At 34.7% G+C, this 15,966-nt stretch overlaps 1 pseudogene; it reads right to left on the bottom strand.

Moving 5' to 3' along the window:
* Nucleotides 1–2,708: 2,708 nt before the first annotated feature.
* Nucleotides 2,709–15,735, bottom strand: LOC132059418 (TMV resistance protein N-like; annotated as a pseudogene).
* Nucleotides 15,736–15,966: the final 231 nt, after the last annotated feature.

Below are 15,966 nucleotides of genomic sequence, written 5' to 3'. Positions count from 1 at the left end.
GATTTTTTAAAGATGAAATAGTTAAGAAAAAATGAGAGAAAAAAAAAAAGAAAAAAATGACAATAAGTCAAGCAGAAGAGTGTCGCGTAGGATTATTAATACATGCTTAGGCTGTTCTTTATATTATATATTGATTATTAACAAAAATTACCTTGTAATTCTCTTCCGAAAGAAAATTGTGTATCATCTCCCTATGAATGTTGGAGCATAGTTGTTGTGCTGCAACTTGCAATGTTTTTCGTTAAGTCCTTTCACTTGATCTCTATTGTCACTTTTTCCTTTTTGGAAGAAGCCCATTTTCCAAAACCCAACATATACTTCGACTGTTAAAACAAATGAATCAATTCCAGCACTCACTGATTGTGATTACCTTTGCTGCCATGACAGTGACCTTGGAAATGGATCATAATTTAACTTTTGACTCAAATGTCAAAAAAATTGTGCAGAACTTATTAAACTTAAAGTTTTGCCGAGGAAATGACCGAAATGGTCCCTTATGTTAGGAGTTATATTCAAAAAAGTTCTTTAAATATGCTCTAAACACTTTTTATCCTTTAAATTTGTCAAAAGTGATCCTTTAAATTTATTAAAAGTGAGCACTTTTGGAGTGTGTTTGGAATGGAGTCCAATTTTTCATATTTGGTTGGTCAAAATGTCTTGGAAGATATTTTCTCTAGGAAAACAAGTTTCTTGAAAATAAGAAAAATGGCTTTCACTGTTGAAGTAGGAAAACAGCCCAAAAGAATAACGTGCAAGTTCATTGTCTCCCCCCGCGCACCCAACACCCCCAATCATTACCCCTTGACCTTCCCACACCCCGCCACCCCCGAACCCCCATACACCACCTAAATCCACCCCCACCCCACCCACCACTTAAACACCCCCTCCTACCCCCACCACACCACTTAACCACCCCCTCCTTCCCCGCCCCTATAACCACCTACCCCTATCACCACCTACCCCAACCCCTATCTCTCACTTCCCTACCACCACCCCCATATCTCTCAACTTTGCAAAACTATGCACTTTGTGAAAGTAGTTACTTTCAAAAATAGCAACTTTACAAAAGTAGCCACTTTTTAAAAATATTACTTGCGAAAAGTAGCTAATTTCAAAATTGTCGTTTTGCAAAAGTAGTAACTCAAGAAAATAGTCACTTTTAGAAAATAGCCACTTTGTGAAAGTAGATACTTTTTAAAACTAGTCACTTTTTTAAAGTAGCCAATTTTCGTAAATAGTCATTTTGTGAAAGTAGTTACTTTTAAAAACTCACTACTTTGCAAAAGTAACCATTTTTTAAAATAGCCTCTTTGTGAAAGTATTAAAATAACCATTTTTGCAATGTGCCTCTCTAAGATAGTGGCCACTTTTGTAAAGTAGCCATGCTACTTTTGTATAGTGGCCATCGTTTGAAAAATGACAAAAAATTGCTATTTTTGCAAATTTGCATTTTCGGTCGTTTTGCAAGAAATATATTTTTTGTAAAAATAACCATTTTATGTCACTTTTCAAAAATGGCCAATTTAAAAAATGGCTAGTTTACAAACGTAGTCACTTTTTTGGGTTGTCTTTCAAAGTGCAAAGTAGTCATTTTTTTGGCTGTCTTAGAGAAAGGCCACTTGCAAAGATATGCACAAAAATAGCCACTTTGTGAAAGTAGCATCTTTTTCAAAATACGGAGTGGGGTTATTAGGGAAGGTTGGAATTGGGGGGGGGGGGGGGTAAGGTGAGCAGAGATAGTGAATTGGGGAGTTGGAGGTCTTGCGTTAGATTGAGTTGGATTATTTCCGTCAAACCAAACACAAGAAAATAAGTAGAAAAATCACTTGCTTTCCGAGAAATCATTTTCTAGGAAAGCATTTTCCATCATATCAAACACACCCTAGGTCTCTGTCAAATGTTTAACAAATTCTATCAATCTTACTTAACGGAAATTCTTAAAAAAAAATAGAAGAAGAAGGAGAAGAAGAATTTGGCGTAAACTCATAATTGGAGGTATAGTTGTACAGTTTCTGCTATTTTTCCTCTATTTCTAGAGTTGGATAAAACTTTTTTATGTGCAATTTCTGCTATGTTTGGTCAGTTACAGTTTTTTGTCTTGAGGTTTTAGGATTTGATGAGACTTTTGTGGTGTTTATGGTTTAATCTTTTTTCCATAGTTCTCATCTAACAAACAGAGTTTGTTAAATATTTGACTCAAATCAAAAGTGCTCACTTTCGACAAACTTAAAAGACCAAAAGTGTTCAAAGTATTTTAGTGACTATTTTGAACCTATCCCAAACATAAGGGACCATTTTTGTCATTTTCTCTTGTTTTTGCCCATGGACAAGCGGGTCAAAAAAATAAAAATCACCCACCTCCAACTCCAAGGTCATTCTTGTAATTCTCTTGATAAAATGAAGCATGGTATTCAGTCAAATGGTAGTCTTCTTTGCTCGGATATGTTTTGTCACTTGTACCACTGCATTGCATTCTGCAAAACTTGCCTATTGCGAATTTGTGATTGGCAACACTAAGATTAAGGCACTAATTACTTCAATTGCATTTTGAATTGCAATTATATGACTTGTCTGTCTTCTGAGTGCCTAATTTTCCAGCAAAGCTAACACCACTTGGACCTTCTCATGGGACTAATTCCCATCAATGACTGTGTATCCTTCACCAAGATGAAGAATGAAAGAACGACAGAGATCCCGGGGAAAAAGAATTACTCAGAAAACCAAGAGAACGTCCAATAATTCAATGCAATAATTTTCCAACATCACTGTTTCTAGTATTTACAAATGATCATTACTTCATTAAGCTTATTTCTATTATTACTGCTAACTATTCTAGTTCTGTATTTACCAAAAACAAAAAAGAAGAAAACTATTTAAGTTCTGAGATAACAATCAAACAGTATACTCCTATGACTACATACTAGTATTTTTTTGTTCCCTTAAAACTGGAGTTGCTTTGAAGAACTTTGGAGGCAGAGAAATTATTTGAGCTCTACATTCCAAAGGAAGAATAGTTGCTCACTTGCTCTACCACTGGAGGTACGTTCAATTCCTGGAAATAATTCCCCTTTGGTCCGCTTGCTTTGTGATGATGCGAGGCAACTTGCTAATAGTTCTACAGCCTCTTTCATGCACCCGTTTTGGCACAAGTTTTCTTGCTTTGCACATTCAACTGCAATAGGTTTTTGGAAGCTACTTGTCAGCAAAGGTGAAGATCTTATTTTATTTCACAATGAAACTTGGTATTCTAGTCCAAGAGAGGTGCCATCACTTGTACTAAGACAAGAATTATATATATATAGATTCAAGAAGAATGGCTTATTGCATACCAAAGTTCCATCGCGAATCTGTTTCACACAGCAAGAATCCAGTTCTGTTACAAACAGAGTAAATATCTCAAATACCATGTTCCCTTTTGCACTGCAAAAATAATCCAAAACCAAATGAGTGGAACTAGCTAAAACCACTTATAAGTAGTCAAGATATAGATGTTAATATAGATGTTATTACTTTATTAAGAAATCAATTTCAACAAGAAACAGCAGACAGTAGATTAAAAAGATCACATATTCCTAATTTGAAATGATCACGTCACATCTAACCATGAATTAGTGCAAACAGTTTCGAGAGGAAAGAGCTTCTAACATTTGGTATAACAATCTAGCACTCAATATTTTTCAAGAAAATTGAAATATGAAGAGCCTTTAACTCCACTATAATTAGTGTTCTGTATTATCTGTGTAATAGGCAAGTTAACACAAAGAATTTGTTGCTTATTTTCACCTTCACGAGGGAGAACGAACCTCAACCTCACTTCGTACTCAAGCTTCCTCCACTGTCTCACGTCAATTGTTTCAGATTTTACCCTACTCCCTACAATAACAAGGAAGATACTTGTATTTAGAAGTTAAAACAGAGATTCTCCCAAATGTAACAATCAAAGAGCATAAAAATGAACTATTAGTAAGTTTTGTAGCTACCTTTGGGAATAATTACCCTTTGCCTTTCATATGAGAACCTCCTCAAATGCATCTTCATCTACCCATAATAGCTCAGTAAAATCTTAATATTTGTAGTGTATACATCAGCAGAAGAAAAAAATCCGGGGAACACATACAATTAATAATTCAACTACAACATTAACACCACATACATCATTCCACATGAAAATCATTAAACAAAGTCAAAATCTTAAACTGGCTTGCAATAAAAGAATTAGGATGGAGCACCGGCTGTCAAAGCACTATTAGAAGTCGCTTTGCATATCTTTGCAGCTTGACTAGTCCCATCTCCGTTGACAGCATCCACGACTTCAACTTATTTCAAGACCTTCATTTGCATCAATTTTGTCAGATACAATAGCACAAATACAAGAAAACAAAACATCATATTATATTATATCATATCATATTATACTAAAAGTGGGAAGATTCTAAGGGCAAAGTTGAATTACCAAAATGCCCATCAAAAGTTGATATTTTACCCTTTATCATTAAAAAAATAACCTCTTATTAAATACTTATTAAATTATTACTATAATAAACATGATTCATTGGTTTCCTATTAATTAGATGATAAGTTATATCTACATTGAACATGCATATCAAAACAAATGCTATTTAATCTTTTCAGTAATATCTTTACGTTTTCCTCTCAAATTTATGAGTTAAAATGTTGACATTTAATCTTCATAATTATTCCATCTAAAGCTTATCATTTCCAGCTACTCAATTAACATTTTCATATACAATGTATATGAACCTAAAAGACGCAAATAAATGTAGAATTACGTGGGTCATCGATTTGACGGGTATAACTGCTAATTTAATGCAATTATTTCTGGAAATCATATGAAAAGTCATTTTAAAGCTCTATATAATGAGGAAACAAAAAGCTAACAAGCAGACTGTAGCAAATCAACGTTTCCTCTCCTCCTCTATTATAAAACTACTTGCAATGATTATTTCTTCCTACGAGTTATCATCTGAACGTTCTAAGACTAGCCCAGAAAATACAAATGGATTGAAGAAAAATAACAGGTTGTCTCTTATATTCTAAAGATTTCATGTTGCATTTCGAAAATCTCTAGAACTTGAGGACCAACAGATCTTTAATGTGGTGGTATAGAGCTACTGTTAGTGCTTGCTATAGTATATCAATGCTGGCTGGAATCCTTGATCAAGAAAACATCATGAAGTGACTATCTATGCTCCAGTGAATAGAGATGATATTATTTAGAAGTTCTCATTCATCCAATAATGCTCTACCAAAATCAACAACAATTTCTATCTGTATTTGATTCTCCAAGTCTTCTGAGAATATTGAGGTAATGCCACATCAATGTTGGTGAGACAATTTTGGTGTTAGTCAATTGTTTTGAGAGAAAATCAAATTTTTTTGTTGTCAGATATAGCCATTAAAATTAAAGAATCCTCATGACTATATATTTATACTATGAATGGTGCACTGGCAATGTGAGAAAAAGGCTCTAAAATTTCAAATTTGATAAGTATGAGCTAAATATTGCACTATATATGCTTGAGTTTTAAAAAGAAAATATAAATGTGAAACCCACTTACATTAACATGAAAGTAAGTTATTAAGTTTCTTAAGATTCTAATGTTTGTATGAGAATCCTTTTGATGCCTAGATCAAATTTTTTACATTTGTAAAATTAGCTTTATTACTTTCTATACATATATCTCTGATTCAAATTTTATGATTAAAAGTGTCGTGAGTACATATGGTATAAGCAAAATTTGTAATATGCAAAAATTAAAATTATAGGTTTAGAATAATGATTAAATGTATTTATTATAACAATTTGAATTCCAATTTGTTGGAAGTTTTGTTAGTGATCGTTCCATTAAAAAAGTTGTAGTTTCTTGGAGGATAGGACAAGACACTTTTTCTTTTAACTTTATTTTATCACTCAAACACATTATCTAATGATTTTATTAAAAACTATTATGTATTAATGGGATACACTCGCAAAGCGCATGCTCAGAAACTAGTCTATTAATACATGCTTGTGAACTACTCAAACTTGTGACAAAAGAAAATATTGTGTCATGCAAGGGCTGTTGTTGAACTTGATTGAATCACACAAGAATGATTCGTGTGACCTAATGCAATGTTACATACTTTAGAAATGAGCAACTTAAAAATCTAACATATTTCAGATGGACTTATTTCCCTCAGAAGTGTATTGCTATTTGCTAAAGTTAGAGCATGATCATTACCTTTCAACAAGAAATCTGGTTTTTCCTCAACATCTTCAAACTCCTGCCCCAGCTTAACCAACTGTTGATCAAACTGGCAAGTGCACCATAAACTCCTCCGCAGATGCACTGGCCTGAAAAACCCACTAAAATTTTTACTTCATGGAGGAAGAACTAGTTCTGTAACTAATGCTTAATAGTTAAAACTAAGAACTCACAATTAATGCTTCAGGCAGTGGCACAAGGGTCTGAACAGGGAATATCTGAAAGTTCTAGTTGTAATCCGCTTTCTCAATCAAGCATTATCGCCTTGTACAAGACAGCATACACATTTCAAGAAGGTTGCTTTACTTGAGGATCTACTGAAGACACAATCATACAATTAGATCTCATATTTATGTATCATCATATATATAACATGCAGAGTGCCAAGTATTTGAAGGAATGGTCATACGGAAATGTAGAAAGTTCCTTTTTTTCCCCTAGACTCTCAGTCTTGGATTGAAGCTCTACTTGGGGGAATGGATATTACCATATAGAGGAGAATGTTTCCCTTACTTGGAATCTTGATATAGAAGCATGTACAGATTAAATTGAGATCTATGCCTTTTTTTGCCAACTATCTGGGGATTGATGCTCAAGTATCACACAACTGCTAAAGAAATTTACATATATGTCCTTATAAAAGACTCCGAAATTTAAAAAAAAAAAAATATACTTTATTTCAAAAAACCAATTTAGAGCCAATTCAATTGTAAAAAGAATGACCATAAATGAACAAATAAAAAAAACAACTTGAGTATAGCATAGAACTTAGAAGCTAACATTTGTTTCCAATGAAGACCTATAGTGTTTTCCTGTTGAGACAGCAGATGCTCATGCGGGTAAACCTATCCTGTCTAATCGGCATTACTTTTCAGTGAATCAAATCTAAGTTGTTATGATCATTCATTGATGAGCTGGAGACAATTTAAACTTGTTGTTAGCCTTTAACTCACCATGGTTAATGATGGCTCAACACAAGCAGAGACAAGATGGAGAATCAATTGACAAAACTCACTACTGATATGTACATCACCCATTGATGAGCTCCTGTCAAAGGGGAAACAAGAAAGAAAACAAAAAGGAAAAAAGAAGAATGAGAAGAAAAAATTTATTAGATTTCGAAGAAGACTTTGTACCTAATAGGTGAGAATTACACGAAAAGAAAGGACAATTTCATTACCAACTAGAATAAAACAAAGTCATGTGGTATATACCTATATTTAAGTTAAAACACTGGACAGATCGAGCTACAAAGTTTCTGAAGAGACTGGTGCCTCCAATTGTTGCTCTAAGACAGAGCTCCCATGAATATTAGAAATGTGACCTTTGTTTCTTAGAAGAGGAGCAACTGGCTTCATCATGGCATTCACTATTGTCATATCTGCTCTTCCTTGTCATAATGCAATGTTCTGTTGGTTCATCATTATTTTTCCTCATTTTTAGCAAGGCCTCGATCTCTGGTTCATCTTTATACAACAAACGAAATCCAAAATCTTTCATATCTCCAAAAAATAAACTAATAAGCCCATAGTCATTTGGTGTTTTCCCATTTGTCTTAGATGTATCCCATAAGCCCGCAAAAGGTACCAAGAAAAAATGAATATTAGGTTCTAAACCCCATATTGAATGGTTGGATAAGGCAAGTTTCTGAGTGATCCACGACATCCCCTCATTGCATAAGGGAATCAAGTATGCTTTGGTTTCAATTAATCTGCCAGAGTAACATACAGCAAATCCCAAGAAGTTATCACGTACATACCAATTTTCAGGCAAATTGACTGATACACTTTTATCAATTCCCCGATGGTGGAACCAACTTGGGATATTGTTCCCTGTATTAAACACTCTTAGTGACAAGGAATCTGAAGCAGGGATATCATGCTGCAATGATGAGATATTCTGAAACAACGAATTACAGATCCAATCATTGCTCCAATCTGCATATATTGTATCTAATTGTTGTGGAAATTCTGGCAGCTTTGTAAGCCTCGCGCAATCTAATAAGTCCAAGGATCGAAGAGCAAAAAGTTGGGCTATGCTTCGAGGCAAATGCTCAAAATTATTTCCACCGAGATACAACTCTTTCAAAGAGGATAAGCATCCAATGTCTTCTGGAAGTCCTCCATCTATTAAATTGCAGTAACTGAGATCCAGATGTTCCAATGAGTGTAATCCTTCATTCACTTGAGGGAACACAAAGTACACTCCATCTTTGAGGCCCACTTGATTTTTGTTTTGCAAAAGTCAAGAATTTAAGCTTGTTCAAGCGGATGATGGAAGACGGAGGTCGTGAAATTAGAGTGCATGTGGCATCAAGCATCTCCAAGTTTTCTAAATCCCCTATCTCTTCTGGCAAGATTTCAAGTTTTGAGCAATTCGACAAATCTAGCGCCACCAAGCTTTTCAAGTTACAAATACTGCTTGGAATTGTTACAAGGTTTTCAGAACCTCTCAAATCTAGGTACCTTATCCCACTCTTCAACTCCAATTTATGCTTCCGAGGATTTCTGGAAAACTTTCTAAACTAGACCACCCGTTTAGATACAAATATTCAAGGGAATTGATGCACAGAGCTGGAAACCTCTTAAGGCGTTCACAATTATGCAATTCTAGTCCAAACAGCGTTTGAGAGATCCCAAGGAATGATGAACCTCCTCAAGATTTATACAATTTGACAGATTCAAAATCTCCAAGTTTGGCATCCCCATGAAACCGGGCAACTCTTTAAGCCTCTTGCAATCTGATAAGTCCAAGGATCGAAGAGCACCAAGTTGGGCTATGCTTCGAGGCAAATGCTCAAAATTATTTCCAGTGAGATTCAACTTTTTCAAAGAGGATAAGGATCCAATGTCTTCCGGAAGTCCTCCATTTATTAAATTGCAGTAACTGAGATCCAGATTCTCCAATGAGAGCAACCCTTCATTCACTTGAGGGAACACAAAATACACTCCATCTTCTAGGCCTACTTCTGATTTTTCTTTTGCAAAACTCAAGAATTTAAGCTTGTTCAATCGGACAATGGAAGGCGGAGGTCGTGAGATTAGAGTATCTCTGGCATCAAGCCCCAGGTTTTCTAAATCCCCTATCTCTTCTGGCAAGATTTCAAGTTTTGAGCAATCCGACACATTTAGCTCAAACAAACTTTTCAATTTACAAATATTGCTCAGAAGTTTTACAAGGTTTTCCAAACCTCTCAAATCTAGGTACCTTATCCCACTCTTCAACTCCAAATTTATGCTTCCGAGGATTTCTGGAAAACTTTCTAAACTAGAGCACCCCTTTAGATACAAATATTCAAGGGAATTGATGCACAGAGCTGGAAACCTCTTAAAGCGTTCACAATTATGCAATTCTAATCCAAAGAGCTTTTTGAGAAATCCTAAGGAATGATGAACCTGCTCAAGATTTATACAATTTGACAGATTCAAAATCTCCAAGTTTGGCATCCCCATGAAACCTGGCAACTCTTTAAGCCTCGTGCAATATGATAAGTCTAAGGATCGAAGAGCACCAAGTTGGGCTATGCTTCGAGGCAAATGCTCAAAATTATTTCTAGTGAGATTCAACTTTTTCAAAGAGGATAAGGATCCAATGTCTTCCGGAAGTCCTCCATTTATTAACTTACGGTAACTGAGATCCAAATTCTCCAATCCCTTCATTAACTTGAGGGAACACAAAGTACACTCCATCTTCTAAGCCTACTTCTGATTTTGCTTTTGCAAAACTCAAGAATTTAAGCTTGTTCAATCGGACAATGGAAGGCGGAGGTTGTGAGATTAGAGTATCTCTGGCATCAAGCCACTCCAAGTTTTCTAAATCCCCTATCTCTTCTGGCAAGAATTCAAGTTTTGAGCCAGCAAGATTTAGACTTACCAAACTTTTCAACCTACAGATGGTGCTTGGATGAGCTACAAGGTTAGCAAAAGAGCGTCCCGTCCTAATATTTAACTCCGTCTTCATTCTTCCGAGGAATGGTAGTTCCCTTATCCCAGAGCCATGCATGATAATCTCTAACTTCATCTTAGTTCTTCCAAAGTTCAGTATTTCTGGAAATTTCTCTAAATTATTGCAATCTTGTAGATCCAGAAACTCAAGAGATTGCCCGTTAATACATGGAAACCTCTTAAGGCTTTTACAATACATTAAATTGATCTGAATGAGTTTTCCGGAACATCCCAGGGAATAGTGAACCTCTTCAAGATTACTACAATATTTTAGATACAAATACTCCAAATTTTGCATCCATGTGAAATCTGGTGTTTGCATCAGGTTTGTAGAGTAGCTGGGATCTAGCGTCCCTAGAGACGACAAATGCTGTTCAGAACACAAAAAGAATGAGATAGAAAAACAAGAAATGCCAGGTAAAAAGAATTATAAAAATGATATGGTGCTCCCTAGGATTTCAATAGTAAAAGATTTGGCTAGTGGGCTAACTATGAATCTAGAAACTATTTCGTTCCTTTTCATCTTTTCATTTGTATTTGTGGGCATCAGATGTTCTCTGTTTCTGGAATTTTAATGATTGTTACTAGTGTTCCTAAAACATAATAAAAGATTTACTCCCTTAGACCAGAAATAAATGATAGCATTTGGATTATGAGGGTCAATACAATATTTTATTTTATTTTTGTGAAATTAGAAACTAATTTTTTATATGGAAATTACATGTTCAAACTAAATAAAAGTGTAATATAAATAAGAAATGTTAAATTTATTTAGAAATGATTGAAAAAACTGTAGCTAAAGATAAAAGTGTTTTATTCTTTAAAATGGGAATTTATGTGTTGAACTCCAAAATATATAATTTAGGGAATGTTAGAAAGATTGAAGAAAACATTACAAAAGGATGTGTGTGTGTGTGTGTATCATTCTAGAAAATAGTTGTACAGAATGAACTCTGTTTGTTTCAATAAGTATTCCTTCGATCCCACTATGTACAACCTAGGATAAGATTCATTTCTTACTGGGAAATGTTTGAATGAGTTCTCAAAAATTGAGCTTCTGAATTAAGATATTGATGAGAAGATTTGGAAGAAGACATAAAGATCTTATAATAATCTGAGAACAACCTAAAAGAATATATACACATTAATTTGAGCTTTTGGAATTAATACTTCCTTTGTCCAAATTTATGTGGCAGTATTTGACCGGTCACAAAGTTTAGAAAAGACTATTGAAACTTGTGGTCTGAAACAAGCCATAAAAACTTGTGTGGATATAAATCATCTTATAAAGATTTTTTAAATATAGAGAAGTTGTCAATTTTCTGGGACAACTACAAAGAAAAGTGTGCCACATATAATAGAACAGATGGAATAACTTTTTTCATTTAAGGCATGCATCATAATTACAGGACAAGCTAAAATGGAAAGTATCTCAAATAAAATGGCATGAAAGTGATAAATTTGCTCAATATCACTAAATTAAAGGACAACAATAGTTAGAGAGACAAAGAAATGGCAAAATACACAGATAGACACTTAAAAGTTGGTATTAACTGCTGTCAGATTGATATCTTAACTATCCTTACGACCATATGGACACCTCTCACTGTCATAAGTGTAAATCGTGCACACCCATGCCCGGCAGCCTTCATGCATGAATTTCAATCGTTATGCTATGTTAAATGAACCAATGAAGTAATGGCACGTGTAATTTAAAAAAAAATGTTATAGTACTTGTTACCGAAGGAAAGAACTACAATAATTTTTCAAGAACACCCATACTGCCCTTATTTCTTCTTCTCCCAAATCAAAAACCACCATTCTCTCACAAATCTCTCCACAGGAAATAAGAAAGTGAAAGAAAGAAGAGATGAGCAAGAAAAAAATCCAAATGATTGTGAAAGTAGGTCTCTCTTCTTTTTAGAAAAAGCATGTTGTTTCCATTCCAATGGAAGTTATGAAGAATTTATATGCTCTCTCTCTCTCTCTCTCTCAATTCGAGCATTTTGTGTTCTGTCATGACTTTTAACACACCCAAAAAAAAAAAATCACATCCCTATGTTTTTAACTGTTGGAGTTAGTAAATAAATCACCCTACGCGAAGCAATTGTATGTCACGTGTGTTGTCAGGTCAGATTTAGGTATTCAAAAGACACTAATGTCAAAGGTGTACCTATGAACTATGATCACTTAGAAGAGTTAAGATGTCTAACTGGCAGTTGTTGTCAACTTTGAGTGTCTATCAATGTATTTGACCAAAAGAAAAATAAAATTGTCATCTATTTTATACCTTACCTTTGTTCCAGTCCATAAATGATGCAGTGAACTCGAGTGGAGATCAAGACGAACAAGCCAGTTGGGTTCAAAATTTTCTGGCAATGATTCCCAAGGATATTGATAAAAGACAAACCAACACAGGCTGTTGGGCAGGTACTCAATGAAGTCATCATGTGTAAGAAAATGCCTGATGTATAATATTCTAAGTCTTTTCATATTTTTCATGGATTTTTTGCTAAGGCATAGCTTTTGAATATGTTGTACCCAGATTGCTTCCATTGCTTTTGTCCCCTGATAAAAGTATCATTAGTCTACAAAGTATAAGTTCAAATGTCGTATAAAATCTGCATGCTTATATGACTACTTTCTCACTCCTTGCAATGCCAAGTTCGGTCATGTTTAGTATTGTTTATTATTGCACTTGAAGTTCTTGAAGAGCTAGAACCATTGAAAAAATTTAAGGTACAAATTAGTTAGGTCTTTCTTAAGAAATATGTCGCTTAAGAGAAATACTTGGAGCAGTTAATTCTATAATAATTTTATTTTCTAACAATAAATCTTTTGAGAAGTTCTTTAGAGTCGAGTCAAAAAGTTTTTCATGCTGTGATATGATAGAATGAAATTGTAGTTGGAACAGTACCAATAATTGTCGTCATTTAACCAAAAAAAATAATTAATGATCAAGTGAATTCCGGACTGAGGATTGGTGAGGTAAGTTTTGGCCCTCCTTACTTGTATTTTTAAATTTGAGGATTTTGTTAATGAAAGGTTACTCAGGGTAAATATCTGGCTGATGTTAGTATAAAAAGGAACAACTGATTGAGTGAGTATGTACAAAATATCGTACAAATTGCAAGAATATGAAGCAAGAGGAACAAATAATTGGAATTGACTGCCCTATATGTCTTTGGAATATGAAATCTAGAAATTGATATGATTGCATTGTTTAGCTTACTTACTGTATCGTTGACCATCACTTCTTCGAAATCTTTAGTGTCCCATAGTCTGCTACGTTCGCCCAGATCTTTTTGTATTTTCACCACATATTTACCCATTTCTTGTATTAAGTCATGCATTTCAATCGTATCATTTTCAGAGATGAACACAAGAGATTTGTCAATTAGGACACTCAATCCGATATCAGCTCCAAAATCACAGCTCTCAAGTATTTGCATGATCTCGAATTTATTAATCCCTCTTAAGATACATGCAATATCGAGAAATATCTCCTGCTCTTAGCGCTCCAGCCAATCATAACTTATTTTGAGCTTTTCAATAATTCTGGACTGGAGTTTTTCTTTATTCGGTCTACAGCACTTCTCCACTCAGTTATATCCCTCTTGTGTAAGAAAGAACCCCACACTTTCAGGGCTAAAGGAAGGCCTTTGGCATGACTTACTACCTCCAATGTTAGCTTCTCAAAACACGCAGCTGGAACTTCTTCCTTAAAAGCATAATGATTGAACAGTTGAATAGCTTCGTGGTTAACTAATGTAGTCACTTCATATACTACATCATTCTTCCCCATCAAATGCTTGTCTCTAGTTGTTGCAGCCAAACCAACCAAGATCCCCTGCTAGGTATTCCAAATGGTCTTTGTGATCTATGTCATCAAGAACAAGTAGAACCTTCTTAAGACGAGGTCTACAAGCCATCATGTGCTTTCCATCCTCCTTATTATTCACATAATTATCTTTTTCCCTTAACAGTTCCAAGAGAAGAATATTTTGCAAAGAATGCATTCCACGTTTGTTTTCTTTAATATCCGCAATGAAACAAGCAGCTTCAAATTGAGACGAGAGTATCGAAAATGGCTCTTCCTATTGTCGTTTAACCAATTCCCCCCATGCCCCAGATCCCCACAATCCGAACATCTTCGATTTCCATCTCTAGTAGGGATTTTACTTTCTCTAAATGAGTATCTATTCCCACAACATTTTTCAAATAAGATACTGAAGTCTTGCATAATTTGGAGGAAATTTGGTCAACAATATGCCGAATACCAACTGATTCAATCCTACAAGAATAAGAAGATTACTGATATATACAGGTAAGAAAGTCAAGAACATGAAGTACTTCAAATTGTACAGTCCATAATTATGATAAAAAGGACTAAGCACATAAATCAAATAAATCAAACTCCTGAAGAACCACTCAAAGTATTATCGGTGTAACAATGTCATTGAGTAATTAAATTGATAGGAACTATCCCTTCTTACTGGTAGAAACATACACAATCAACCATCATTCATTTTTCAGAAAATATGAAAATTTTGTTTAACTCATTTTTTAGGTAGAATAAGTGTAGGTAGTTTTAATAGAAGCATCCATATTTGAATGAAAATTATTCCATTCCTTGCTTTTATGAAAAGAAATTATGTGTTTTTAACTCACCCGTCACGAATATCATATCCTTTTAGATTCGCCGCTTCAGTTAAAGATTCCCTCCATCCTTGCACCTTCTGCATTCCTTCAACATCATCCTTATTCTTTGATTCATGTTTGGCAAAGGCTTCTGCAAAGCTCTTCGTTTGCTTCCGAACATGTGATGGTTCCACATCATAGAAGACCGGTATGATTCTTTGTACATTTTTGTCCTTCTTGCATTCCATGATCTTCACTAGTTCATTCAAGCACCACCTCAATGTAGCATAATTCTTTGAGAAAATGACGAGGGCAAGTTGAGACTCTTCAATAGCTTTCAAGAGTTCTTCTGGGATCGAATCGCCATGCTCTAGCCTTTTCTCGTCTTGTGAACATTCCCCTATTTTTCAAGCCTTCGTACAAGTGACCTGTAAATGTTTTTCGAGTATCTTCGCCTCCAAAACTTAGAAAGACATCATACTTCCATGGAGGAAAATGCAAAGATCTAGCGGAAGAAGAAGATGCTGAAACCATGGATTCAATTGTAAATCCTAAAAGAAAACACAAATTGTGTGGTAATTAGATCGATTGAGAGAAGAAGTAGAAACAAATGAAAGATGAATGTTTCTGTGAATTAAGCAGCTTCTTATTGCTCTACTCTAATATGTACACAATGGACAGCCAAAAGTGCAAGCCCATGAAGCTAAAAAAGATGAACTTTGCGAGAAAGAAAAAGAGAATCACATGGCCCTCTCCTTAATCATTACTGACTAATTTATTCATGAAAAGAGTGTTTTTGAAATTGTAAAATATGTTAATGGCTTTCTTCCTCACCGAAAGCAGACAAATTTGACTTTAAAAACACTATGGGTCCTTTTTTTCTTTGTGCAATTCATGAAAAGAGTGTTTTTGAAATTGTAAAATATGTTAATGGCTTTCTTCCTCACCGAAAGCAGACAAATTTGACTTTAAAAACACTATGGGTCCTTTTTTTCTTTGTGCAGATGGAAAGTGAACAAAATAATCAATTTTTTTTGGAAAAAGAAGAATCACTCTTTTCTTTGTGCAGATGGCTTTCATCCTCAGCTATGCCCATTTTCCTGTGCTGCTTCTTC

Source organism: Lycium ferocissimum, chromosome 6 (genome assembly GCF_029784015.1).
Source record: "Lycium ferocissimum isolate CSIRO_LF1 chromosome 6, AGI_CSIRO_Lferr_CH_V1, whole genome shotgun sequence".
In the NCBI taxonomy this organism is placed as follows: domain Eukaryota; kingdom Viridiplantae; phylum Streptophyta; class Magnoliopsida; order Solanales; family Solanaceae; genus Lycium; species Lycium ferocissimum.
The sequence above is the reverse complement of the archived record's forward strand: the minus strand, read 5'-3'. Positions and strand labels throughout refer to the sequence as shown.